At 47.3% G+C, this 26,517-nt stretch overlaps 1 long non-coding RNA gene across 1 annotated transcript; it reads left to right on the top strand.

The window, feature by feature from the left end:
- The first annotated feature begins 1,031 nt into the window (after window positions 1-1,031).
- LOC111724358 lies at window positions 1,032-15,979 on the top strand. The gene is made up of 3 exons (XR_002772663.1): window positions 1,032-1,117; window positions 1,877-1,969; window positions 15,924-15,979. It is a non-coding gene; the product is annotated as an uncharacterized LOC111724358 (long non-coding RNA).
- The last annotated feature ends 10,538 nt before the right edge of the window (window positions 15,980-26,517 follow it).

Below are 26,517 nucleotides of genomic sequence, written 5' to 3'. Positions count from 1 at the left end.
GGTGCCAGGGCAGCTCTGAGTCTGTGGGGCGGGTTAGGGTTAAGGCCCTTCTTCCTCCTTCCTCTGAAGAAAGCCAAAGCTATCCCACCTGGTTTTATTTGCTTGACAAAAGCTTGTGCTTCTTAGTAGGTGTGCAGAGTGGAGGAAGTCCTGTTTGGTGGTGGGAAGGGCTGGACCCACACTGCTGGGTGCAACAACCAGTGACATTTTGTGCCTGTGATTGTGGCTTCCTGAAGTTGCTGTCTCCTGAATGGACTGCAAGCCACTGTGCCTGCCCCAGGCTTCCCAGGCCCTGCCCAGGCCTCAAGTCAGCTCTCAGGGGAAGTGTCCAGGAGCCTAAGGGGATCCAGAAGCTGCCATCTTTTGGGGCGTCAGGTGGAAGGGGATGCAACCTGTTCGCTCTGTGGTCCAATGGAGGACAAGAGATCTGTGCTGTAGAAAGCACTTAAAAGCAACAGATTCTGGCTGGCTGGCGGGGCGGCAGCACAGGCTTCTGGAAGCTCCATTTTATAGGTCTGTCCCCTCACTCGACCTGCTTTCCTATTCCTGATAGAATGGACCAACGTGAGAGTTAATGAAACTCCAGGCTGAGCTTCCACCACATCATCAGAGTAAAACAAGCTACGCTATGTGGACAGCAGTGATGGAGCCCACTTGTCCAGGGAGGGCCTGTGTGGTGTTTTTGTTTGTCAGAAATCCATTTAGGGAGCCATTCCTGAGATTTGCTGTCATTTTAGCCAGTTCCTTTTTTAAATAACTCAGTTGATTTTTTTCCCCCACTGTTCTTTTTTGAGGTTGTGACTTTCTCTAAATAGTAGTTATTAAATAAAACCAAAGGCAAATCTGGGAGGACGCTGTTTACAAGTATTATTCTGGACTCCTCGAGTTGCTCCCTGAAGGGAGAGTGTGATGGTGCAGGGTGCTCGAGTGATGCCCTCTCTGCCATAGGCCAGTTTCTTACATTTAAAACTGTCTTTAAGGCCCTTCTTCTCTTGTCCTCACTCTCCTAACTCCACTTTCCCAGGGCTTGTCACGTGTGGCTCCTGCTGCAGGGTCTGGTGGATGTCCTGGCACTTGGTGGCGCTTTGTCGTGCGGTCACTGCTGCTGATAGTAAAGGTAAGAGTGCCTGGGGGTCTGAGCCTGGGCTCCCTGTCCTGGGAGCCTGAGAGCCCCGGGAGGAGGGCCAGGCAGAGCTATGGTGGTGCGTAGCATTAGGAAGGGCACGCAGGGCATCTGTCTCTCAAGGGTGTCTCTGCCCAGCCCAGGGCCATGGAAGGAACAGAGGCAGGTGTGAGAGCCAGAGAGCAAGGATGCTCCAAGGTGACCGCTGGAGCTAGTGTCCAGGCTGGTTACAGTGGGTCATTGCCACCAGGAGGGATGGATGGTTGGGTTGATGGCAACAGCTGTGGCTCGGCTACAGTGCCAGGGAAGCGGTAATGGGAACTCAGCTGGTCTGAGGCTGGCAGTGGTCCGAGGCTACAGATCCATGGGGTTGGCTGCTGTGGGACTGCTGGTGGGTGCCCCAGAGGGAGTGGCTAGGGACAGGCAAGACCAGGGACAAACCCCGGCTCCCTCCCTCCCTGCCCTCCTCTTTCCCCTTCCTTTTGTTATTCAGTCATGCTTATTAAGCATCTAGCCTATTCCAGGTACCAGGCCAGGTGCTGGGGAATTAGAAATGGAGGAGGCACTCCTGCTACCAATGATGAGCTTAGGGTCTGGGGCCACAGGTGCCCATGGAGGCTTCTCTGAGCTTCCTCAGCAGAAACAGGCCTTACATAGCCCCAGTAGTGTAAGGACGTCCTGGGCTGTCCTGGCCATATATATATATATATATATATATATATGTATTTTTTACATCTCTCCTTCTGTACTGAGGGGCCTTGACTCTTCTTCTGGGTTGAAGACCAGCAGTACCAGCTCACCTGGCCGCTGGTGAGGAATGTAGACGCTCAGGCTCACCCAAGACAGGTGAGTTAGAGTGCATTTTAACAAGATCTAGCCATTTAAGTCTGAGGCCTGTTTCCTTCCCTAAGTCTGAAAATACACAGAAATATTTCCACGTGGAATTCTGGAAGAATTGACAACCTGGCCCCCCTGGGGCTGCTCAGCTTGGAAAGCTTTTGAGCAAATGTGAGAGGTTGGAGTTCACTCCCAAGCTACTTGGGGATGGGGATGGGGGCCCAGGTGCCCTCTTCTTGGGTTTAGAACAAAAGCCTGGAAAACACTGGTGAAACATGGGCTGCCAAAGGCCAGCACGATGAAGGTGAGCTCCAGTCTCTGCACCTACACTGACTTCTGGAGGCATCTTGGGTAACCTATGTCACTACTCCCAGACATTTTATCCTCTATAAAACAGAGGGAATAAAGATTCTTTGGGGTTGTTGAGAGAATGAGCAGATCCACAGTGCAATCAGCAATCTGGAGAGAGGTGGAACCTCCAGCCCCTTACCACTCAAGTTGGGGGAATGCCTGCTGCCAGGCTGTCCTGAGGATTAAGTGAGATTACAGATGCAGTGCGCCCAAGCGGGATCTATTATTTTTGTAACAATTGGCTTGTGTAACTACCCTGCAAGTTGAGCCAAGGTGCAGGGTTGGGGGCAGCCCTGGCATGTGACTCATACCCAGAGACAGGTGTGGCCAGTGGAGAGAGAGGCCCCCTGTCTGGGGCAATGTCTTCTAGAGTGTTCATGAAATCACCACTTACTCAGGGTACTCAGGCCTGGATTCCCGAGGGAGTCTAAGAAGTATAGAAGTTAATGTGTCACGTTGCTAAGTAGATTCCTTTACAAAGGTGCTTTCTCTCTGAGGGAAAGACAGATGTGAGGGTTGCTATGGCAACAGGTGGTCTGTTGTTTGGAAGAGCATGGCACAGTAGGGGAGGGGGTGACTCCTGATAATTTATGGTCCTGGAAGGTAAGGCTCGTCCGGGAAAATTTTAGTGAGGACTTACCTGCCTCCTGGGCTTATATTTCCAAAGAATGGAAGTAGAAAGAAAAAAAAATAAGAGTCTATGGATACCTAGACCCTTGAAGAATTAGATGGTTTGGGATCCTCTGAGAACATTTATTAACCTGTGGATTTCTTTGTAACAAACAGAGCTGCAATTTTGCCAGGTTAGGAGCAGAATCTATAGCTGGTCATGACTTTATTTCCATATAATGAATCTTCAGTGAGTGCCTACTGTGTACATTGAAGGTCAAGAGGGGAGGAGGCAGAATATGAGAAGGAATGAGACATGGGCCCTTCAGAAGTCAGGGTGGGAGGGAGATGGACACAGGCAGATTGTGGGAGAGGCATAAACTGCAGTCTCCAGGTCACATGGGGTGGAGTGGATGAGTTTGGAAAATGGACTATGCCACGCTGGGGAGTCTGGACTCTCCCACTGGAGGCTTCTCTTACCTGGGAACATGAGCCGGTCAGCCAGGCAGTTGGCAGGCCGGGAATGGAGAGGCCCAGGCAGGGGCATGGAGGGTGGGGGATATTCAACCATCAAGGTGAAGGGTGACAGGTGTCAGTCCTCACCTCTGTGCTGGTGGGACCAACAGGGGTTCCCCGGGTGGATGCCCTGGCTCAGCTGGTTCCTCAAAGCCCTGAGAGCTGGCTGCCTCATTGGGGCCCTGGCTCTGGCTGAAAAAGTGGTTCTGCCCAAGCCCCTCAGAGGGTTCCCCATCTTAGTCAGTGGGGAAGGCCCTCTGCAGAGTGGCTGGACCCAGGGCTCTGGGCCAGATTTCTTCATGTGCTTCTGGAGGGCGCCTTTCTCATATCCTAGACAGACTCCCTCTCCCCGTGGGTCTGGCCTCCCATCAGCTCTGGCCGGGACCACATTTCCCAGGTACTGCTCCTCTGCCTGGCACCCCCCAGAGACTCAGTGCTGGTGACTGAACCCCAGAGGCACAAACCTTCCTGAGATATGATATTCAGGAGTGCTGAGAGTGGGAACAGGGGAGAGTGTGTCCAGAGTATGCTGGAAGGAACTGCAGGTGTCCAGAGGGGCTCCTAGGAACCTCTGGTGTAACAATGATCTGATTAGAGCTAGGCAAACAAAAACCCCACGAGTGAACAACTGGAGCCTGCTAGGGGCAGAGGGGCACCTTGCTCTGTGGTCTTCAGCCCTGAGTGGAAGGGCACAGACTCCAGGGTGCCGGGGAGGTTGGCCCTGGAGAGGCGTCCCCATCCTGGAGCTTCCTGTACTTCCTGCCATCTGTGCTTTGTCCTGTAGTGAGGAGGGACTCTGAGAGCCCATGGAGGGCTCGTCTGTTCTGGAGAGGGCCCCATAGCAGCCTGCACCCCCAGTTCACCAGTGTGCTTGGGCTGCCTCAGTGCACCCATGGGGAGTTTAATGCAAAAGTGTTTGTAAACTATGATTCAATTCCATGGTTTTTGAAAGATGAAACAAAAACATTTATTTTTTTCCAGAACATAAAATTGATAAGATGTTCACAGCATACAATTTGGGAAATACACCCAGAAAGGAGAAAATGAAACAACCCAGTGCACCACCACCCAGCACACCACCACCCAGATGCAAACACTGTTCGTATTTTGTTATATTTCCTGCCATTCTTTTTGTTTTGTTCCTGTACACAAATTTATATCTTGTCTTTCCTTCAGCCAAAACTGAATCACAGTCTATGTAGAGCTTTGCAATCATCTCTTTTTCATGTAGTAACATCTTATAAACACATTCCCTTGTGAGACTGCATCAGTTATGGCTGCCTACAATTCTGTCCTGTACAGATCCCACGTTTTGTCCAAGGGTCTCCTCTTGAGGGCTCAGTTAGGTTATTTCCAAATTTTCCCTGTTCTGAGCAGTACTATAGTGACTGATTTTGCTTCCTTTTGAGCTGAATGAACAGTTTTAATACAGCAGTTTTCAACCTGTGGGTCGTGACCCCTTTGTTCCATTTGTAACAACGCAGCAATTAGGAAGGTTGAGAACCACTGTTTTAGTAGGAGACATAGGAGTGTCGACAGGGTTTTTCTTCCAGACAAACGCCCTCCCAGGTTTCCCTCGTGGCTCAGGTCTGACTGGCCACGCTTTACCCTGAGCAGAGGCTAGTTTATGTCCTGGCATTTTCCAGGCTCTGTGTCTGTATCTCTTCTTTTCTTGTATGCATTTTCTGTACCTATTCTTCCTTCCTTCCTTCCTTTTTTTTTTTTTTTTTTTTTTGCAGTTTTTGGTCGGGGCTGGGTTTGAACCTGCTACCTCCGGCATATGGGGCTGGTGCCCTACTCCTTTGAGCCATAGGTGCTGCCCTCTATTCTTTCTTGAATGAGAAAAAAATGCCCCTGCTTATGAGAACAAAGAGAACCAAGCCAGGGGTGCACCAGCGAATGGCCCCTTCACTTGCTATCCAGTAAGCTGTCCATGAAGCCTGGTGGATTTTGACCAGGGCCAAGCCATGAGTTGCCCCTGCCATTGTCCCCTGAATGCTTTCTTCTCCGGTATTGGACCTGAGTTCCCCTTACAGTGCCAATCTCTGGCTGGATCAGCACTTTTTATTCCCCAATCACAGCTGAGCCATCTGACTGTCCTCAGACCCCAGAGCAGGCGCTGGTCTTGTTCTCCTGGCCACTGATTTCTTGGTCACACTTGTAAAGATCCATCCCTGGAGGGCAGAGGCCCTCTCTGAAGACTGCCCTGCCCCAGTGACGCCATTTCCTGTCGAGAACTAGGATGCCTGAAGCAGAGTTTGTAAGGGGCATGCTGATGCCTCTGAGGAGCTGCCTCCATGAGTATCTCCACCAGGCAGAGGGGGAGGACAGGAAAGCACCATCTACTGCATAACAGTTAGGACTTGGACCCTGGCCTGGTGCATGCACAGTGGCTAATGACTGCTGACCTCAGATTTGGGCTGTCTGGTCACACTGCAGTCATCGACCTGGTACTTCAACGCTTTGTAACCCACAGATCTCGACTCAGTAGCTCGCCATGGCGACAGTATGTCACTGACTAGGACAGACTTGAGTCGGATGGCGGTGGTGTGAAAGGTCAAGCTGCCAGCTGCATGAGGCCAGTGGGCAAATTCAGGTAGTGCATAGGCTGTACAGGCCCAGCCAAATCCCAAATCTCCCTCTCCGGTCAGACTCACATTAATCATGCATGGTGATAATATATCCCAGATGTCAACTTATTATTAACATTATTTTACCACTTTATTGAGGTCTGATTGACATATAAAAGTTGGACATATCTGATATATACAACTTGATGAGTTTGGAGGTGGGCGCACACCTGTGAAACCATCACCATGATCTATGCCATAAACATTTTCATCATCTCCAAAAGGTTTCCCTACGATTATATTATCATATTATATAGTTTTATGATAAAAACATTTAATGTAAGATTTATTCTCTTAGCACACTTCTAAATATACAGTACTGTGTAGTATTGACCACGGTAGGCACTACATTGTATAGTAGCTCTCCAGGGCAGTGTTTCTCAACCTTTTTTAATCTCACGGCACACTTGAACCTATAGCTCAACTTCAGTGGCACACTTCAGTTGTGTTGACCAAAAAAGCTAAAAAAAAAAAAAAAAGAATATACTTACTGTTCTTTGAACTTCTTTAGAAAATAATTTATCTTTAAAATTGTCTGACAAAGGGTTGATAACTAGAATCTACAGAGAACTCTAATTAGTCAACAACAAAAAAAGAGCAAACACTCCCATCAAGAGACATGAAGAGAACCTTCTCTGCGGAAGACAGATGAATGACTAACAAACATATGAGAACATGATCATCCCCCTAATCATTAGAGAAAAGCAAATCAAAACCACCCTGAGGTATCACCTAACCCCAGTGAGAACAGCCCACATCATAAAGTCCCAAAGCTGCTGGGGTGCAGATGTGGAGAGAAGGGAACACTTTTACACTGTTGGTGGGACTGCAAACTAATATAGCCTCTTTGGAAAGAAGTATGGAGAATTTTCAAAGAACTAAAAGTAGACCTTCCATTTGATTCTGCAATCCCATTACTAGGCATCTACCCAGAAGAAAAGAAGTCATTTTATCATAAGAATGTTTGCACTAGACTAGTGGTTCTCAACCTTCCTAATGCCATGACCCTTTAATACAGTTTCTCATGTTGTGGTGACCCCCAACCATAAAATTATTTTTGGTGCTACTAGCAAAGTATTGATGGAGACTTTATATCTTTTGTATTAACCTGGATGGAGTTGGAACACATTCTTCTCAGTAAAGTATCACAAGAATGAAAAAGCAAGTATCCAATGTACTCAATACTAATATGAAGCCAGTGGACCATCTAATATGCACCCACACAAGAGAAAAACTCAATTCAAGTTGGGAGATGGGGGAACAAGTGGGGGCGAAAGGGGAGGAGGGGAAGGGATTGGTGTGCTCCTACTTAATGGACACAATGTGAAGATGTATGGCACACCTCTTGGGTGTGGGACACAACTACAAAAGGGACTCTACCTAGCAAGTGCAAACAGTGTTAGCTAGTTGTACCCTCACATTAAAATGAAGTAAAAAAAGTAAAAATAAAATTTGGATGGAAGAAAAAAATATATACTTATAGTGCTTTGGACTTCTTTTGAAAATAATTTAATTATCTTCAAAAATTTTCACAGCTCACCTAAGAACCTCTCATGGTGTACCACACAGCACACCAGTTGAAAATTGCTGCCCTGGGGTTTCTTCATCACACATAACTGGAACTTGGTGCCCTCTGTCCAACAAACCCTCCCCCCCCACCGCCCTTTCCTCCTTCCGTTAAGACTGTGGCAACCACCATTCTGCCCTCTGCTTTTATGAGTTGGCCAATTTTATTTTTTTCCTCAGCTTTACTGAGGTATCCTTAACAAATAAAAATTGTACAACTTTAAGTTATACAATGTGATGTTTTGATATATGTTATGCATTGTTATAGCGGTTACCACAGTGAAACTAATTTATCCATCATCTAACATACTTACCTTTTTTTTTGGTGAGAATACCTAAGATCCACTATCTCACCAAGTTTCAAGTGTAAAGTACATTACTACTAACTCTAATCACCATGCTGTATACCAGATCCTAGAGCTCATCCATGCTCCATAACTGAAATTCCACTTGCTTTGACCAACACCTTCCCATTTGCCCCTGCCTCCAGCTCCTGGAAGGGGCTTCATTGGGTTAAGCCATGGCACTCTCTGCTTCATTTCTGGGTTATCTAACTTAGCAGAATGTCCTCCAGGTTCATTTATGTTATGGCAAATGAAAGAATTTTCTTCTTTTTTAAGGATGAATAATGTTCCATTGTGTGTGTGTATCACATTTTTAACATCCATTCATCCATTGGTAGACATTTATGTTGTTTCCATATCTTTGCTGTTGTAAATAATATCATGATGAACATGGGAGTACAAATATTTCTTCAAGGTCCTGATTTCAAATCCTTTAACTATGTACCCAAAAGTGGTACAGCAACCAGTGGTTGCTGGTTCCTATGGTAAGTCTGTTTTTAATTTTTTGAGGAACTTGCATGCTGTTTTCCATAATGGCTTCACCAATTTACATCTGCACCAACATGGGCAAGGGTTCCCTTTTCTCCATAGCCTTGCAAACACTTATCTTTTTTTTTTTTGCTAATAGCCACCCTAGCACATGTAAGGTGGTGTCTCACTGTGATTTGCATTTCCCTGATTATTAGTGCTGCAGAACACCATTCCACGTGCCTGTACGTCATTTCTGTGTTTTCTTTGGGGAAATATCTACTCACAGTCATCTGTCCATTGTTTTAAATTGGATTATTTATTTACTTATTTACATATTTTGTTATTGAGCTACAGGCATTCCTTATTTATTTTGGATATTAACCTCCTACCACATATATAGTTTACAAATATATTCTCACATTTCATAGGTTGCTTTTTTATTTTGTTGATGACTTTCTTTGTGGTGTAGAAGCTTTTTGGTTTAATGTAATTCCAAATTTGTCCAATTTTCTTTCTTTTTTGTTTTTGATCTGTAGTGTTAAGTTTATTGTTTCCTTATTGATTTTCTGTCTGAATGATCTATTTGCTATTGAAAGTAGAGTATTGAATTCTATTATTATATTGCTGTCTATTTCTCCCTTCAGATCTGTAAATGTTTGCTTTATATATTTAGATGCTGTGATTGTTGGGTGTATATGTATTTATAATTGTTAATATCTTCCTGTTGACTCGAGCCTTTTGTCATTATATAATAACTTCTTTGTCTCTTGTGATAGTTTTTGACTTAAAGTGTATTTTGTATAATATAAATATAGCACTTTTTTGGGTTACTATTTGCATGGGATATCTTTTTCCATCCCTCTACTTTTGGCTTATGTATGTGCTTAAATCTAAAATGATTCTCTTGTAGACAGCATATAGTTGGATCTTATTTTTTACGTCCATTCAGCCAGTCTATATCTTTGGATTGGTGAGCTTAATTCATTTACATTTAAAGTAATTATTTTAAATTAAGGACTTGCCATTACCATTTTGTCCATTGTTTTCTGTCTCTTTTGTAATTCTTTACTTTTTGGGCATGATATATCTTACAGTTATTTTCTCTTTATCTTTTTTTAACCTACTATACATTTTTGCTTTATGGTTACTATGAGGTTTGAATAAAACTTTGATGGTTATAACAGTCTATTATAAGCTGATAAAAACTTCATTTGTATACAAACATTGCACACTTTTACTTCTCTTGCCTTTATGTTATTGATGTCAGAATGGGTATTGTGTATCCATTCACAAATTTTTGGTGTTAATCTATTCCTAATATTTTTGTCTTTTAACTTTTATACTTGGATTAAAAGTGATTAAGTACTACCATTACAGTGTCATATTATTTTGTATTTGTCTGTATATTTACTTTTACCAGTTATATATTTACTTACATAAGCTTTTGTGTTGCTATTCAGTATCCTCCTCAACTTGAATAACTTCTTGTAGCACGTATTATAAGGCAGTTCTCCTGTTTTGTCTGGGAAAGCCTTTATCTCCCCTTCATTTTTAGAGGAGAGTTTTGTTGTGTACAGAATTCTTGGTTGGCAGTTTTTTTTCTTTTAACATTTTGAACATATCACCCTACTTTCTACTAGCCTGCAAAGTTTCTGCTGAGAAATATGCTGACAGTCTTATTCAGGTTTACTTCATGTGATGAGTTGCTTTTCTCTTTGTCTTTGACTTTTGATAATTTTTGGGTTTTTGTCTTACTATGTCACCCTCAGTAGAGTGCCATGGTGTCACAGCTCACAGCAACCTCAAACTCTTTGAGCTTAAGTGATTCTCTTGCCTCAGCCTCCCAAGTAGTGGGGACAATAGGCACCCACCACAATGCCCAACTATTTTTTGGTTGTAGTTGTCATTGTTGTTTAGTAGGCCTGGGCCAGGCTTGAACCTGCCAGCCTTGTTGTATGTAGCTGAGTTATGCATACCCAGCTGACTTTTGTAGAGATGGTCCCTGACTTATGATGGTTTGACTTACAATTTTTCAACTTTATGACGGTGAAAAAGTAATATGCATTCAGCAGAAGCAATACTTTGAATTTTGATCTTTTCCTGGGCTAGCAATACATGGTACAATATTCTCTTATGAGGCTGAGGAGTGGCCATAAGCTGCAGCTTCCAGTCAGCCTCTCAAACACAGGATAAACAACTGAGAGGCTGCATTTTGACTTTTGATATTTTCATCTTATGATGGATTTATCTGGAACATCTGTATACTATGTCTCAGTCAGACTTCTTTAGGGTTAACCTATTTGGCATCTTTTGGACTTTGTGAATTCATATGTCTTGCCTGTTTGACAGTAAGTCCTGCTGGCCTATTACTAGTAGGCAGACATAAAACTCAGTGAAACCCCCAGAGTAATTTTTCATAGTGTGCTAAGGAGCCTGAACAATTTTATAGAAAACATCATTTACCCTAAAGAGGTCTGACTGAGACACAGTATACAGAGTCTCCTCTGACTAGATAATTTGAAATGACCTGCTTTCTAGTTAACTGATTCTTTCTACTTGGTTTAATCTGCTGCTGATGCTCCTCCAATCCGCAGCATTGAGTTGGCTGCTGAGAACCACTGTAGCTGGTGTGATCTGTGCTGTCTGTAGGGGGATATGGGATGTCATCTGTGGGAACTAGTGTGACAGTGGCCATGAGCCACTTCTGGGATCCATGGGTGGGCCAATTGGCTTATGGGGTCTACAGGTAGGACAGCTGGTGGGCCACTTATGGATTCCATGGGCTGGTTATTGGAAATCTGCATGTCACTTGCTGTGAGCACCAGCCCCTTTTCTTTACCCTTAGCTGGCCCCAGGTGATTAAGCCATGCCAATTTCCTCAAAGTTTTGGGTGAGGCACTTCCTGGGAAGTGCCCTGAAGGCCAAGGAAGTGTAAGGGCTGAGGCCGCCTATTCTGATATCTTGCTGTAGTTACTCCTGTTTACAATAAGAAATCCATCTGTCAAAGGTTCTAGAAGTGGTTCTCAACCTTCCTAATAACGCAATGTATTTTTATTGTTAAAAAGGGGTCATGACCCACAGGTTGAGAACCGCTGCTCTAGAGAGTTGAGTCCTCCAGTTACCCCATTCCGTGTGGGAACTTCTACTTGGCAAGCATCTTCTGTTGCCCAGTGAGTGTGGAGTCAGAGGCAGGGAATGGATCGTTGGATTTGAATGTCTAATGACATCAGGCTCTGATGTCTGTAGTTATTTCTTATCTCTACAGTGAGGTGGACCTGCCATTAGGACTTAAAAGAGAATCAGAATCCATTCCTCAGACAGATCTGATTTCCTTCCAGTTCTCTATTTTTTCTTATTTTTGCTACTAACTTCAGAGAGGTCAGAGTACTTACCTTTACTTTCTCTGTATTTCGCATGCATGGTCTTATACCCCTGCCCCCCATAAATGATGTTTTCTATAAAATTGTTTAAGCTTCTTAGCATGCTATGAAAAACAACTCTTTGAGAGTGGTGCCTGTGGTTCAAAGGAGTAGGGCGCTAGTGCCATATACCGGAGGTAGTGGGTTCAAACCCGGCCCCAGCCAAAAACTGCAAAAAAAAAAAAAAATTACTCTTAGGGGGTTTCACTGAGTTTTATGTCTGCCTACTAGTAGTTCTTTCTTTGGGGTGAGGTGGTCTTTGGTTTTCTCTTTTTTTCCTTTGCATCTTTTATGCCTCTTGGTCTATAGAGAGGCACCATGAAAGGCCTTAGCTGGAGATTTTGCTGTCCTGCTGCTGTAGTGGGGCTATTACACTAGTACACACAATTTGGGGAGCAGATGCAGGTTGTGGGGTCTAGAGCTTATATGTTTTTTAGGTTCATTTTTAACATTAAAATATAAAATTTCAACTATAGAATTTGGTATTAAAATGAATATATATAGGGTGGACATAAAGTTTGTGTGCAATTTACTATGTTAAATTATTTTAACTTGCACATGAACTTTATATCCACCTTGTATTTACAAATAACCTAGGTAAGTGAGGAGCCTTGAGCTTAAGCTTCATGAAATACAGAGAAAAGTTGCCTCTGGCAAGGGTTCGACTGACATAAGTGAAGTGAGTTTGGGCTTCGAAGGACCACTGATTATGGACCACAGACTCTTGGGAAGGGAACTTATAGGTTATTGTGCCTAAACTTAAAAGCCCCACATTAATGATAGTTACACAAATAATTCATGAATATTCTCTCATACATATAAAGGAAACTCTGCAGAAGAACATAGACTGAACAGGGAAAAAATTTTATGGTTGCCCAACCTGCTTTTTCCCTTAAATAATCACTATAAACAGTGTAAGGTGTCTCTTCTGGGCATCTTTTTCAACTTCTTAATATGTATGTTGATATTCACTGCATTATTTTTTTTTTTGAGACAGAGCCTTAAGCTGTCCCCCTGGGCAGAGTGCTGTGGCATTACAGCTCACAGCAACCTCCAACTCCTGGGCTCAAGTGAGTCTCCTGCCTCTGCCTCCCAAGTAGCTGGGACCACAGGCGCCTGCCACAACGCCCGGCTATTTTTTGGTTGCAGCTGTCATTGTTGTTTGGCGGGTCTGGGCTGGGGATTCGAACCCGCCACCTTAGGTGTACGTGGCTGACGCCTTAGCCGGTTGAGCTATAGGTGCCGAGCCCACTGCATTATTTTAAAATGATGCACAGTCATCCATAGTATGTCTGCCCAGGGTTCATTTTGGCCAAACACTAATGATAAGTATTTGTGTTTAAATTTTAATTGGTCGCTTCCACAAATATTGTGGTGACTGCCATTGTCTTATATTTTTCTACAGTACTCTTCTTTGGCACCTAGGGGTATATGGGAATATTTACATGGGATAGACAAATAGAAATGACTTACTAGATAGAGGTGTGAAATGTAAACTTTTGATAGATTCAACAACATGTCCTTCAAAATAATTACCTTGATTTACATTCCAATCGATGACATAACAGCCCATCTTTCTACATACGCATATCAATATCACTTTTTAGCAGTGTGATGGGTGAAAAATTATATTATTGTGTTTTTTGATATTGTTTTAAAATGTATGTGTATGATTGCTACTGAGGTTTGACATCATTTTTATATGTTTGCTTTCCATTTATATTTCTCCTCTGTGAATCATCTGCTCATATTCATGCCCTGATTTTTTTTGAATTGTCCACCCTTGGGTGTGTTCCTCATTTGGGAATATGGGTGTGTTCCTCATTTTTTTCTATATATTAATACTTTGGTTGGTATATATGCGGCCAAGACTTCTTGCCCATCTGCCAGTTAGCTTTTAACTTTGTTTATGGATTCTTCGGTCATAAGAATTTTACCTACAGGTATTTGATAAAACTTGTCAATTTTTTCTTCCATGTTATCTGGGTTTTGTGAGGGGCGGAGATGAGTGGGTAAGACTTCTGAAATGTTTTCCTATCTCTAGACTTTAAAAATGCTTTTTCTATATTTTAATACTTTTATGACTAAAGTATTTACCATATGAATCCATTAAAACTTTTTGATGGCATGAAATTATTTAAAAAAATGATTCCTAAGTCTTTATATCATTTGTTGAAGGGGTCGTTATTTCTTCAGTGATTGAAAATGTCTTCTGTTCTGGTTACCCATTGTATGACAGATGAATCCAGACTTAGTGGCATGGAACAGTCATCAATTTATTATGCTGTGAATTCTGCGGATTGGCATTTGGGTGGGATGGGGATGGCTTGGTTTTGGTTCACCATGTCTGGGGCTTCAGCTGGGAAGACGTGAGTCTCTGGGTAGTGTGAAGACTGGGAGGCTGAAATCACCCAGGGTCTTCCCCCCTAATGTGCTTGGGCACCTGGGCTGGGATGACGCAAAAGTTGGACTCAGCTGGGAACAGCCCCAAGAGCACATGCACTTGGCCTCTACATGGCTTGGGCTTCCTCACAGTATGGAGGCCTCAGGGTAGTCTGAGTTTTTCATGGGAAGCCAGGACACCAAGAGTGAGTGTTGCAATAGAACAAGGAGGAAGCTGTGTGGCTTTCTGTGACTCCCCCCTTGGAAGGCACTTGCATCACTTCAATTGGTACATAGTCTTGTGCCCACCTAAATTAAAGGGGAGAGGACATAGACCCCACTACTCGATGGCAGAAGTCTCAAAGAATTTGTGGCCATCTTTTAAAACTGCTTCAACTTCCCTTACCATATATTAAATGTCTATTTACAAAAGATCTGTTTCTAGGCTGTAATATATCTGCTGGTCTATTTTTCATCACTGTACCAACATCCCCTGCCATCCTACAGATCTGTCATCTTAGTTATGACAATATTTAAAAAATGTTTAAAATGAAATTTTGGTTATAAAAATCACATTATCTGTAAACAGGTTTTTTGTGTGTGTCCATTGGGAGTTTATGGAGTTTTTAGGGTGAACATGAAGGCTGTCACTTGCTGTTGTCTCGTAATTACATCTACACTACTTAGAAGAGGATTTCAGAAGCTGTTGCTTTCATCTACCCCACCCTCCCCATTTTATAGGGCAAGACATCCGTGCAAAGACAAAGACATTGAGTGGTTTGGCCATAGTCCCTAGCAAGGCCGAGGCGGGGCTGGCCCTGGCCCTGGCCCCCAGATCTCCTGATCTGGTTGGTGCCCTGCCTGTCATGGTTGGCTGGATTCTTAGCAGGACAGCCTTTGTTTGCTATATTTTGCTCACAAATAACTGTCACTGTGGTGGCTGACAAGGGCTTTGGTTATCTGTGTGTGTGATACTGATAGTGAACCACAGAGCAGACGTGGCTTTACTAATGAGCTTCTCTGGAATGTCCCACTGCACTCAGGCTCCTTGATCTCATCAGCAGCTCTGTGCAAAGGGAAGAGGGAGGTCTTTGGAATGTGAAGTACGTACATCTGCCATTTGGTGACTTATGACAAAACCCCTTAGTTAATTTGTCTGTAAAGGAGGTTAATACTTTTAGCTGTGCCCGTCTGCTCGGACCCCCTTCATGTGAGGTTTGTGGTTTGGCCATGGGTATTATTACCTGTTTTGCAGGTACCACCCCCGCCCCCGCCCCGTGGGAGTCACCACTGATGACTTTATCACTCTTTGCAAAGGCCTATGGGAGTGGCTAATGTTCAAATGGCCCACACTCGCTCACTGCCTTGCAGCCTGTTTCCAGACCTGGCCCCTCAGTGTCTCTCCACTGGGGCAGAGTCCCTTACAGATTCTTCCCAAGGAGGCTGGGGTACCACCTGAGCAGTGAGAGTGGCCTTTGCTGTTTCTGTGCGGACCCTGCTGACTGCACTGTGGGCTGTCACATGGCCTCCCCCAATGCAGCCATCAGAGCCAGGCATTATCTCAAGCACTCCTCCTGGCACACTGCCCACAGGGGACAGTAAAGACTGTGGATCATTCAGGGCAGCTACGGGGGAAAAGCCAGCACCAGGCATCCCCAAGCCCCATCTTCTCCAGCCCCACAGGTCTCCCAGATGGAAGGGTCCAGGGATCAGAGCCTACTCTCTGCTCACGCTTGTCATTCCTCAGTGAGTGACAGGGAGAGAGAACCAAGAGGAGCCCCCTGGGTGGGAGCCGGCCAGCCATGGAGAGAGGCTTCCTGATGGCCACACAAGACCCTGTGGACAGCCCCTGTGCGTAAGCATTTTGGAAATGGTGAGTCTATGGCGGAATAAGTGCATTGAAGGAGAGCTCCACTGTTAAGACATGATTTGGTCCCCACAGCAGGAGGTAGGTACATGTTGTGTTCTGTTCCACAGCTGAGGAAAACCAGGCACAGAGCTAGGACCTTGTCCTAGTTACACAGCTGATAGGGAAGAGAGCCGGATTCAAACTCCAGCAACCGGCCCAGGGTCTTCACTACCTCACTGTCCTGCTACAGCTAAAACAGAAAGGTCACACGTGGATGTAAGAGACATCCTCCCGCCTTTTCAGAATGCCATTAAATGAAGAATTAAGTGGCCAAGCTAGTTTCACTGATTTCTGGTTTCATGAAAGATTGTTTAACATTTCTTCTAAAATCACAATTGATTCGTTGGACACAAAGACAAAAATGTCTGGAGACACAGTAAAAGGCCTGGCTTCTCTTGGCCTGAGTGGAGCTGCCTCGGAGGTATGAATTAAGCTCTTTCATGTGGTCAGACCTCACTGGTCATGGCCAAGGGGCTACGTTTCTGCGTCTTGGCTTTTTTTGTTTTTGTGATGGGGGCTGCGGTGTGGTCTGTTTACACCTGAGAGCTGTCCCATGCAGCCATCCCACAGGTCCTGGCCAGTATTCTACACTATAAGTATGCTGACCTTCTCACCAATGCCTTGCACCAACTGCCAGAGAGTGTGCTGACCACTGTCATAATTTCCATGACAGATGCTGGGGCAGGGGCTTACAGGTCAGCCCTGGAGTGGACTCAGCTTCCACATGGCTCTCCAACACTGCTTCAGAAGAGTCGTCCTCCTCCAGGCTCCTGGGAGATATCTGCAGGGTTTCTCTCTCCGGAGACTTCTTTTTTGACTTTCACTGACATTTAAGGTTTTTGGAACTTTCCATAAGAGGTGGCCTTTTCGATTTTAGAGGGACTTCCCTAACCTCAACTAGGTTGTCCAGACCCAGGTATTAGGCAGACGTTTTCTTGAAAATAAACAAAGCAAGCCTGTCACTTAAGGAAATATAACTGACCGTATCTGTTACATAAAATTAAAGTTTTCAGGTAAAAATCAGAAATTTAGAAAACTTGTATGCACCACTGTGAGCTTGATAGCTTCCTAACACCTACAGATTTCCTGATGAGATTAGTGGACATATTAACGTTATGGTCATATGATGAAATATGCCAAGATTTGATAGATAGATGTACATAACTTAATGAATCAATATTTGCCAAATGACCAATGCATTTCTTGCAAAATCATGAATGGGTAAAAAATAAAAGATCTATTTAAAGTGCAGGATAGCAACTGGATTTTAATGTATGACCATGTATGAAAAAACTGAATTGACATGGCTGGTTTTAGATTCAACCCTGCAGCTAACCTTTAGGAAACTACCACTTTTGGAATTTTAATATAGTATTAAAGAAGAACGGCCACAATTATCTGAAACGCCAATTACAAAATTGTGCTCTTTCTTCCAACTGCCTGTTTGAGGCTCAGTTCTTCTCACATACCTCCACTAAAGTCCAGCTGTTTTCTGTTAGATTGGACATTCGGAGCTTTGGACAAGTGCGGGCTGTGGCCATTCTTCTTACTGCTATTTTTGTTTTTGGAAAAATGGAGTTATCTTTCTTAAACTGTGAAATTTATGCAAATGTGTAATGTATTTAGAATTGTTATTTTTGATGCCAGTTGATACATATTTAAAAATTTTCTCAGTTTTAATTTCAAATGCAGTAAATATCAGAAAATACAACCCACGAGGACAAAAGCTCCTTAGGGTGCTTAGTAACTTTTCAGAGTGTAAAGTGGTCCTCAAACCAAAAAGTCTGAGAAGCGGCTTTTCAGAGAAGCCAGCCTTCGTTCAGATAGCTAAGAGATGTCCTTAGAGGCGCTGGTCAGTGAGGACAGCTTCAGGTGCAAGGGCACCCACCCCCTCCCCCAACCACGCCGCTACCTGTGAGCTTCTGCCTCTTAGGCAAATGACCTAGAGCCCGTGGAGTGTGACTCGGAGACCACTGGGCATGTCTCCTCTTTGGCATGCTATTTAAAAGCAAAATGTAATGTGGGCACCAGTGTTTATTTCTGAACAAAGTGTGAAAAGAGAACAGCGGAATAGAAAGTACAACAGCAGCTGCAGTGAGTAATATGGGTGTCATCTAGCCGGGACTGAGAAACGGGGAGGTTACCAGGAACCCCCGGGGTCCACGCTGATGTCAGGAGGCTCTGTGTGCTGCTGCTGAGCGTCTGGCCGCTGCATGTGCACCTGCTTTTGGTACCTCCCTGTCTCACCTCTGGTGTGAGAAGCGGGGACTGAGCTGCACTTTCCACGGGTGCTTCAGCTGCTTCCTACAAAGCTCTCATTCTCTGCAGCCTCCCTGCACGTAATGCTGAGTTTGTGTTCTTAGAGTGTAAGTGGAAGATACTTGTCTTTCTGTGTTCTAAGGAAATAAGGAGAATGCAACTTCTTTGGAATCATATCAGTAGATAGTTTTCATGTCCTTCATCTCTCCTGACATTATATACGGAAGATGCCAGAAAAATGTATACACATTTTCAGAAAGGAAAAACTGTATTAAAATTGTAATACTCAAGATACACTGAAAGCATTTGTTACCTTCATATTGTAGCTAGTTTCTCTTGTAATTGCAGAAGTTGAACATGACTTGAATATTACAATTTTAATACAGCTTTTTCCTTCCTTAAAGAGTATATGTATTTTTGGCACCCTCTGTGTGCACCCCGTATCCCAGCCTCTTGTGGATTCAGATATAAATTGGACACATCTCTGCCATGAAAGTGCCCCAATCTGGGAAGTGGATAGAAAGGTCAAAAACTGTCTCCAGGAGTCATGAGGACAGCAAGTATGGGAGTTTAGAAAGAGTCTGTCCTCCCGACAGTGTGGCCTGGTCGTGATGGGACAGGTGAGAAGGGTTCGGGGAGTGGAAGATTTGCAGGAGGGAAGAGGCAGGCTCTTTGGGCATGAAGCTGCCCAGAAGCAGGGGTTCAGAGGGAAGGACACAGAGAACCGTTCCCCAGGGGAGCCGGGCCTGGGTGATGGCAGGATGGTGAAGGAGGGTGAAGGATGGGTGATAGCAGGATGCAGGCAGTGGGGTCGTGTGGGGAGCGGGCTGGGCCTCCAGGTGGGGGATGTACTGTGGTGGGGGCCTGGCCCTGTCCGCATGGCTGGGTGCTCAGAACCTGCTCTGGTAGTGAAAGCCCGGAACCTGAGGCGTTCCCTCACTATGGGCAGTGGGGGAGGAAGGAGAGACGAAAAATAAACGCGTTAGAGGAGCCGGGGGCTGATTGGAGTCGTATGGCGAGGAGGAGGGAGGGACAGTGCCAAGTTTTCCGCCTGACGCCAGTGAAATACAAATACGCTTGTGTTTCTTTACATAGCGGAGCGTGCAGATGCTCTTGAAGAAGGTACGTCTGATTTGGCACTTGGTCTCTGGGAGGAACAGGAGGAAGAGTCCTCTCAGGCTGGGAATCAAGTTTGAGCTCCCTGTGAGGCTATTCTTATTGCTGAAGCAAACACATTCAGGGCTCCTGGGGCGGAATTGAACTACAGGCCATGGTGTCTGTGGGCTCATGTCTCCTGCACTGGCCCTGGTGACCATTCTGCCATCCATACCCCCTGAAGTGCCCTCCCTGTGAGTGGGGGCTGGACCCAGAGATTTACTTTCACGTACAGACCACAGGCTATGGCAGGAGTGACGAGGGCCCCTTCTGTGACCAGGCTGCACACTGAGGCAGCTCTGTCTCACTGACGTGCCCTGCCCACTTGCTCCTCGGAAGGAAGCTTGCTGCCACAGCGTCATGGGCTGCCCTGGACAGGCCCACACCTAAGGAACTGTGGTCTCTGGCCAATGGCTACGAGAGTGAGCTCAGAACCAAATCCTCCCCCGTCAGTCTGAGAGGATTACAGGCTGTCACCTGGATAGCAGTGGGAAGAACCTAGAGCCAGAGGGACCAACTTGCCACTCAGGTCTCTGCCTCGTACACATGTGTTGTGTTAGGCTGCTGAATTGGGGACATTTCTTACACAACTATAGAGAGCACACCCGAACTCTCTTGGTAGTGTCCAAGAGTGTCAGCCCTGAGCCAGACTGCCTGGGTTCAAAATCCCAACTCTGCCACTTTCCATCTGTGCAACCTTAAGCAGATTAGTTAATTCTCTGTGCCTCAGTCCCTTCATCTGTAAAATAGGAATGAGGATAATGCCCATGACATGGAGTAATTGTGAAGATTAAATGAGATGGTGCCTATACATTGCTTAGAAAAGTGTTAGCATCAGTACGTCTGAGCTTCACAATCTTTACCATTATTACTGTCGATCTTTAAGGCTGGCCCAGCCCCGACCAACCTGCAGTTCCTCTCCACTGCTCCAGCCCATGCTAACCCCTCCGTCTGTATTGTGCAGCTGGTTCTCCATGGAAAGCTCTCTGATTGTTCCCTTAGGGTCTTACATGTATAAACTCTGATCTTCCCAACTCTGAAGGCTCATGGGAGGGCCCGGCAGAGTGCTTGACACAGAATAGAGAGGTGGGATTAAACAAAGTGGGCAGATGACAGGGTACCCAGCACCTGTGAGCTTGTGTGACCAGGGCCTGGTGTTGTCCCAGTGCAGAACATGTGCAGAGAGAGGTAGACTGGATGGAATGAATGCACCCTGGGTACCAGAGAGGCCTCAGATGTAGGCCTAGAGCCAGGAAAGGGGGACATGAAGGTCAATTCTAGGCCCCCATGACACAAAGGGAGTGCTTTATAAATGTCTGTCGATGGACTAGAACAAGAAGCTGAATGTTAATTCTGACCGATTTGGTGAAGGTCCCCTGAGTGGTTGGAATTTGGATGATGGAAAAGAAGCTCATCACTATGAAAGGAAGAGAAAAGCTGAGTGCCGGAGGGGAGGGTACTGCAGGGGAAATCCCAGCCTGTGTGTACCCCCACCCCCCCCACCCCCGCTGCACCTGCCCTCCCACGGCTGTGCTTGTGTCCTACCTGTGGCACCTGGCTCACACGTCCCAGTTTGTTTTTTCTCGGGCAGCTTACTGGGCAGGGCCCTGTAGGAGGGTGGCAGCAGGCAGAGAGAAAGCTGAGAGCTGAGCACCCGAGAAAGCAAGCAGAAACACCTGCTCCCTGCCACGTGGTCAAGGGAGGCCCCACTCCACCACCTGTGCCCTGCACTGCTGGAGGAGGTGAGATGAAGCAGGAGATGGCTATGGTCCTGCCTGATTGAGCTTTGGGCAGGTGCCATGAGGTACCCCCTTCTCCAGGGTGCCAAAGATTCCTGTCTAGAGGCACGATGGCTTCTTGGACCCCAGATGCAAACTCCTTGTAGCATCCACTATGGCAGTCAGAGCAGCTTGTTTAAAAGTCTGCAGGCAGGAGCTGCCCAGTCATTCATTCATTCAATGTGCATTTCCTGGATGTCACTGTGTGTTGGGAGCCTGCCAGGCACTGGGGTTGAAGGAGCCTAGACAGAGCTCCTGTCCCTGTGGCACTTAGGTCTCTGCTGGGGTGGTCCAGCTTCCCAGGGTGTGTGGGAATGGAGGAGGGCGCTTGATGCTTGTCACCATGTCTGGGAGTGCCACTGGGGTTTAGCAGGTGGGGGTGGGGATAGTACCACACAGTAAAGATCTACCCTGTCTGAAATGCAAGTCAGCTGCACCTTTGGCCATCACCAGTCTGGAGGGAGAGCTAAATGTTAATTAACACACAAATAAGTGCACAGTTACCAACCATATTACCTGCTGAGAAGAGAGGGCTCAGGGACCTTGGGGTGAGGGGCCAGATAACACAGCACTTGTCCTAGGGCACGGCATAGGGGAAGAAGGGGCCTCCCTAGAAACAGGACCTGCTGGACTTAGGACCAAAGGGTTGAAGGGCTGGGGGCACAGGCAAGATGAAGATTGTTCCAGACAGAGCCAGCCACGTCCCCCAGCCCTGGGAGGGAGGACACGGCATGTGTGAGGACTGAGGAAAGGCAGCGGGGTGCACGGGGATCGAGACTGGTAAGCTGAGAAGCCCTGTGGGGACCTTGGTCTGTACCTAGTAGTTTCTGGCAGGAAAGTGACCTGACCACATGTGACTTTAGGGAGGTTCACCCTGGAAGGATGTGGAAGACAGAAGAGGGGGTGTGGGTGGAGGTGCGTGAGGATGAAGAGAGAGACCCGGAAGGGGCCTGTGGGCTGGGAGGGGTGGGTCAGACTTGGGCAGGATGGGTGCATTCAGCCCTGGGCAGGTTGAAGCAGGGGGACCTCAAGACGTGTGTCCTGTCTGTTCTGAAGCTGCAGGGGCAGGGGAGTGGTCTGGGCTGGAGGTGACTAGGAGCCATCACTGTGGGTAGCAGAGGATGTGAGCCGGCCTGGACAGGGTGTGTAGCAGAGGCGACCTGGCTCCCCTGACGGAGCTCTCTGATGCTAATGGGCAGGTAGAGGACGATGGCCGAAGAGACGGAGAGAGAGAAGAGAGAATGGAAAGGAAGAGAAATGAAGCTGTTACGGACACTGGCCAAACACTTGTTTCAAAAGCTGAAGTAGGCGGCAGGGCCTGACGCAGCTGGAATGCTGTGTATGAGGGTGCCAGCTGGCAAGAACCGCCTTGGTGGAGCGGTGGGGCAGAGACCATTCAGCAGGGTGGGGATGAGTGGGCAAAGGGGAGGAAGTGGGGCCGGCTGGCAACCCTTGAAGAAGCGTATGATGGCAGGGAGGGTGCGGCCGTGGCTGGAGGGGCTAGGAAAATGTCTGTTTAGTTTTGGGAGGGAGGGAGGGGGTCTTAGATCCCCAGATGTGCTGGATGTAGGAGCTCAAGGCCCACCCAGAGGTGCTTTCCCTCAGTTACACCACTTCAAAATAACAGCTCCTGATGCAGCGAGCACTGCTGCGACATAATCGCCCATATGGAAAGCCGGGTACTAGGACCATCCTTCCTTTGCTCATGAAGCCCAGAATGCCATAGACTAGTAACCAGAGCTGGGATTTACCTGGTGCAGTTACCCTGAGTCTAACTCAAGAGTCTGGGTCTTAACTCTGGGTCATTGTCTGTTACACGTCTGCCCCCGGGGCGACAGTGAGCCTCTGTGGGAAGGTGATCTAGTTATCACAAACTCACCATCGATGGGCTGGACAGGGGAGCTCCAGGCAGCGATGTGCACGTCTCTTCCCAACTTCACATGCAGTGATGGAACTGGCCAAGGTGGGGCTGTTGACACCGCAGAAATTGGTACACACCACACATCAGAGCTATCCTTAATCCCCCTCTGCAAAGAACCCAACAGTGGACTCAGGAACCCTCACCTCAGAAAAACCTTCCATCTTGGATGGGCAGCCTGAGGTCCCCCGGCTCCCTTGGGTTTCCTCACCTCTGCCCTATGATTGGGACTCTCCCACCCTCAGAGACCACAGTGATCTGGGCTCCTTTTTCCTGGGCTCTGGGTGGGGGGATTCGGGCAGCAGGGGGAGTTGGGGCAGCTGCTGTGGCCTTGGGGAGCCCCAGATGCCTGCCCAGAGCGGTGACCCAGACTCTACCTGCTGTCACCAATTCCAGCTCCTTCCCTGCCGTCCCCTCCTATCCACACTGCAGTGCAGAGGTGCAATGCTAGACCTGGATTCTTGGAGCTCTTACTTCTACCTGCCAAAGCATAGCATGGCTTAAATAAGGGGAAAAAGGGATTTAGTTTTTTTCTAAAGTGGAGAAAAGGCCAAGGGCCCTCTCTTGCCGCAGGGAGAGCCTGGCAGAGCTGAGTGCCATTTGCAGAGAGCACTGTATGTTGGGCTTCCAGAGAAGATGGCTATTCTCAGTCCATTTTACAGATAAGAGACCTAGGAGGAGGAAGTGCCCTGCCCCAGGACACACAATGGTGAAGGGCAGCTCTGAGATTCCTCCAGGGCAGAGTTGAAAAGACAGACTCCCAGGGTGCCAGGCCTTGGTTCCCCATTCCTGCAGGCCCCTCGGAGGCAAAGCCTTTCTCGTCCTCTATAGGTCACCCTATCTCTTGACTCCCAGAACTAAGGAACCTGTTCCCTGGGTGGGGCAGGGGGGAGGAATGTGTCATGTTGTCCCCGTTCCCCAGGGGAGCTGCAGGAAGTCATTTGTCCTGGGCTCACATGCTGGGTAGGGAAGGTCCCATGGTTTCAGGATTGTCATAGGGCCAGCTTGGGGTGGTGTCCGCCACCTGCTAAGCAGCCAGTGAGTGCCAAACCTTCTCTTTTCTGCCTCCCAGGCTCAGCGCCTGGCTGGTGTCTGGGCCCCTCGTCCCAACTGCAGCCTGCAGCGCCCACTCCCACGTGAACGGCTGCCTCGTACATTTCCCCATTCAGCTGATGGTGAGTGCTGTGCTATTTTAAGCGCACATGGAAGTATGTTTTTTTTTTTTTTTATAAGGACCATCTGCTACCGGCCCCAGCCCAGATGATACAGTTTGAGTCTACCCACAGCATCCTCTCCCGCCTTCAGAGTTCCAGGAACAGGGTGAGTCAGACCCAGCTGAACTCCTATCTTGCTAACCCGAGTGCTGGACCGGGTGCCAGCAGAGGGGGACCGTGCACGCCCCATGGGCAGGTGCAGAGACGGGAAGGAGACCCTCACCCCTGGCCCAGCTGTGCCTAGCTCTCTCTGAGGGAATGCCACCCAGTCACAAGTTCAAGTACAGATGCTGCAGCTTCTTGTCAGGGCAGCTTGTCACAAAGCATGTCACAGAGAAGCCGGTGGCTGACAGGCATTGGTCACCACACTGCTTTGGCTGCTTTGATAGCACCATGGGTCTGCTCAGGAATGCAAAGAGGGCGTGTCCCCCTTACTGGACTGTTTGGTGTGGTGTCCCGAGTGGGAGTCCATCTCAGACTACTGTGAAGTTGTTATGTACCACTGACTCCCCGGTGTTCCTCTGGGTGAGGGCCCAGGGCCCAGGGCCCAGGGCCCAGTGAGAACCCTCAACTTGCTCACCTCCTTTCCCGTCCCCTTCCTTCCACTTCCCTTGTCACAGCCTGGCCTCCAATGGCTCGCTGTGAGCAGAGGTGGACAGGGCAGACCCTGTCATCGGCTTTGTGACCCAGGGGAGGTGTACTCTATTCTGAGCCTCTGTCTGCTCATCTGTAAGATGGGGACAGTCTGACCCACCTCTTGTGGTATCTCTGACATTAATGGGACAATGTGTGACAGGATCTGGCACACGGCCTGGCTATTAATTTCTTTGTTATTAGGAACTTTGAGGTGTCTGTCCTCCGGGCTGGCTGGAAGGCTGTGGGAGTGTGAGGGTGCTGGTCTGTGGCTCTGCAAAGTGGTGCATCCTTCAGCATCACCAGCCCTTCTCAGTGTGCCTTGGTACCCTCTCCACCTGAGAGCAGGCTCTGCGGACCCAGTCAGGAAACGCACCAGCCACAGTTAATTTTGTCCTGACAGCAGCCCAGCCTGCTGTGTTTACATCACCACTGGGTTACTATAACCCTTGCCTTCACTGGGACCCCAAAGGCCAGGACTTCTCGGGTGCTTCTTCCCCATTTTTGGCCACTTCTTTCCCTCAAGGGGCTGTGGCCTGGGCTGGGCTGGGCTGGTGTGTCCCACAGCACTATTGGGTGCCGGCGTCCATTGACAGCCCACCGTGCCCCAGGAGTGGGTGAGGGCCCTGGCCTCACAGCTCGACTTCCTGTCCCCGAGTCCATCTGCCGCTCCTCCGTAGAGTCCTACAGTTTATCTGTGGTCAGTTTTCTCACCCGTTTCCTGCCAGCTGCTACTGGTTTTTCGGTCTGCTCCGATAGCTATGGTAATTGGGAAAGGACATGGGCTTCTGGGGCTGGTGACTCACCAGCCCTGGCCAGTGGGGACGTGGGGACTCTTACAAGGACCATGGGGTCATTGCCCCCCTGCTTCCCTGCCTGATCCCCAGGGTGAGTGAGACAGAGAAAAGACCCGCAGGCGCATCGTTCCGAACTGAAAGCTGATGCGTGTGCGTGTGGTACAAGGGAATTTTTTTTTGAATGCATTAAAGCCAAAATAAATGGTTCCATGTTTTGGATAGTCAGAACATAACTCCAAGCTGAGCTTGGCCCCCTCTGCGGGGAGCCCCGTATTCTCTCTGAGGTATAGCTGTGGTGAGTCTTGGTGCTTCAGATTAGAGTATTGCTGTCACATTTTACATTTTATTTCCTGGCATTTGTAAGAATGAAGGGCCCCCTCCCCCCATGTAGCAAATGACTTCTCCAAATAGAAAACTTAGAATGTGTCCTTTCTCTTTTATTTTATGCTGAGAGATAGTCTCAGAATTGCCCCAAATGTTGGTGATCATTGAGTCATGTGTGTGTTCTCATCTAGAGAGCGTTGCTACCAGTGGGGGGGCTGCTGTCCAGACAGCAGTGCCCCCAGGCTGGGACCAGTGCCAGCAAGAGCAGCGGCACCTGAGAAC

This window comes from Otolemur garnettii, unplaced genomic scaffold (assembly GCF_000181295.1).
Source record: "Otolemur garnettii isolate 467f Iridium unplaced genomic scaffold, OtoGar3 scaffold00022, whole genome shotgun sequence".
Taxonomy (NCBI): Eukaryota; Metazoa; Chordata; class Mammalia; order Primates; family Galagidae; genus Otolemur; species Otolemur garnettii.
The sequence above is the reverse complement of the archived record's forward strand: the minus strand, read 5'-3'. Positions and strand labels throughout refer to the sequence as shown.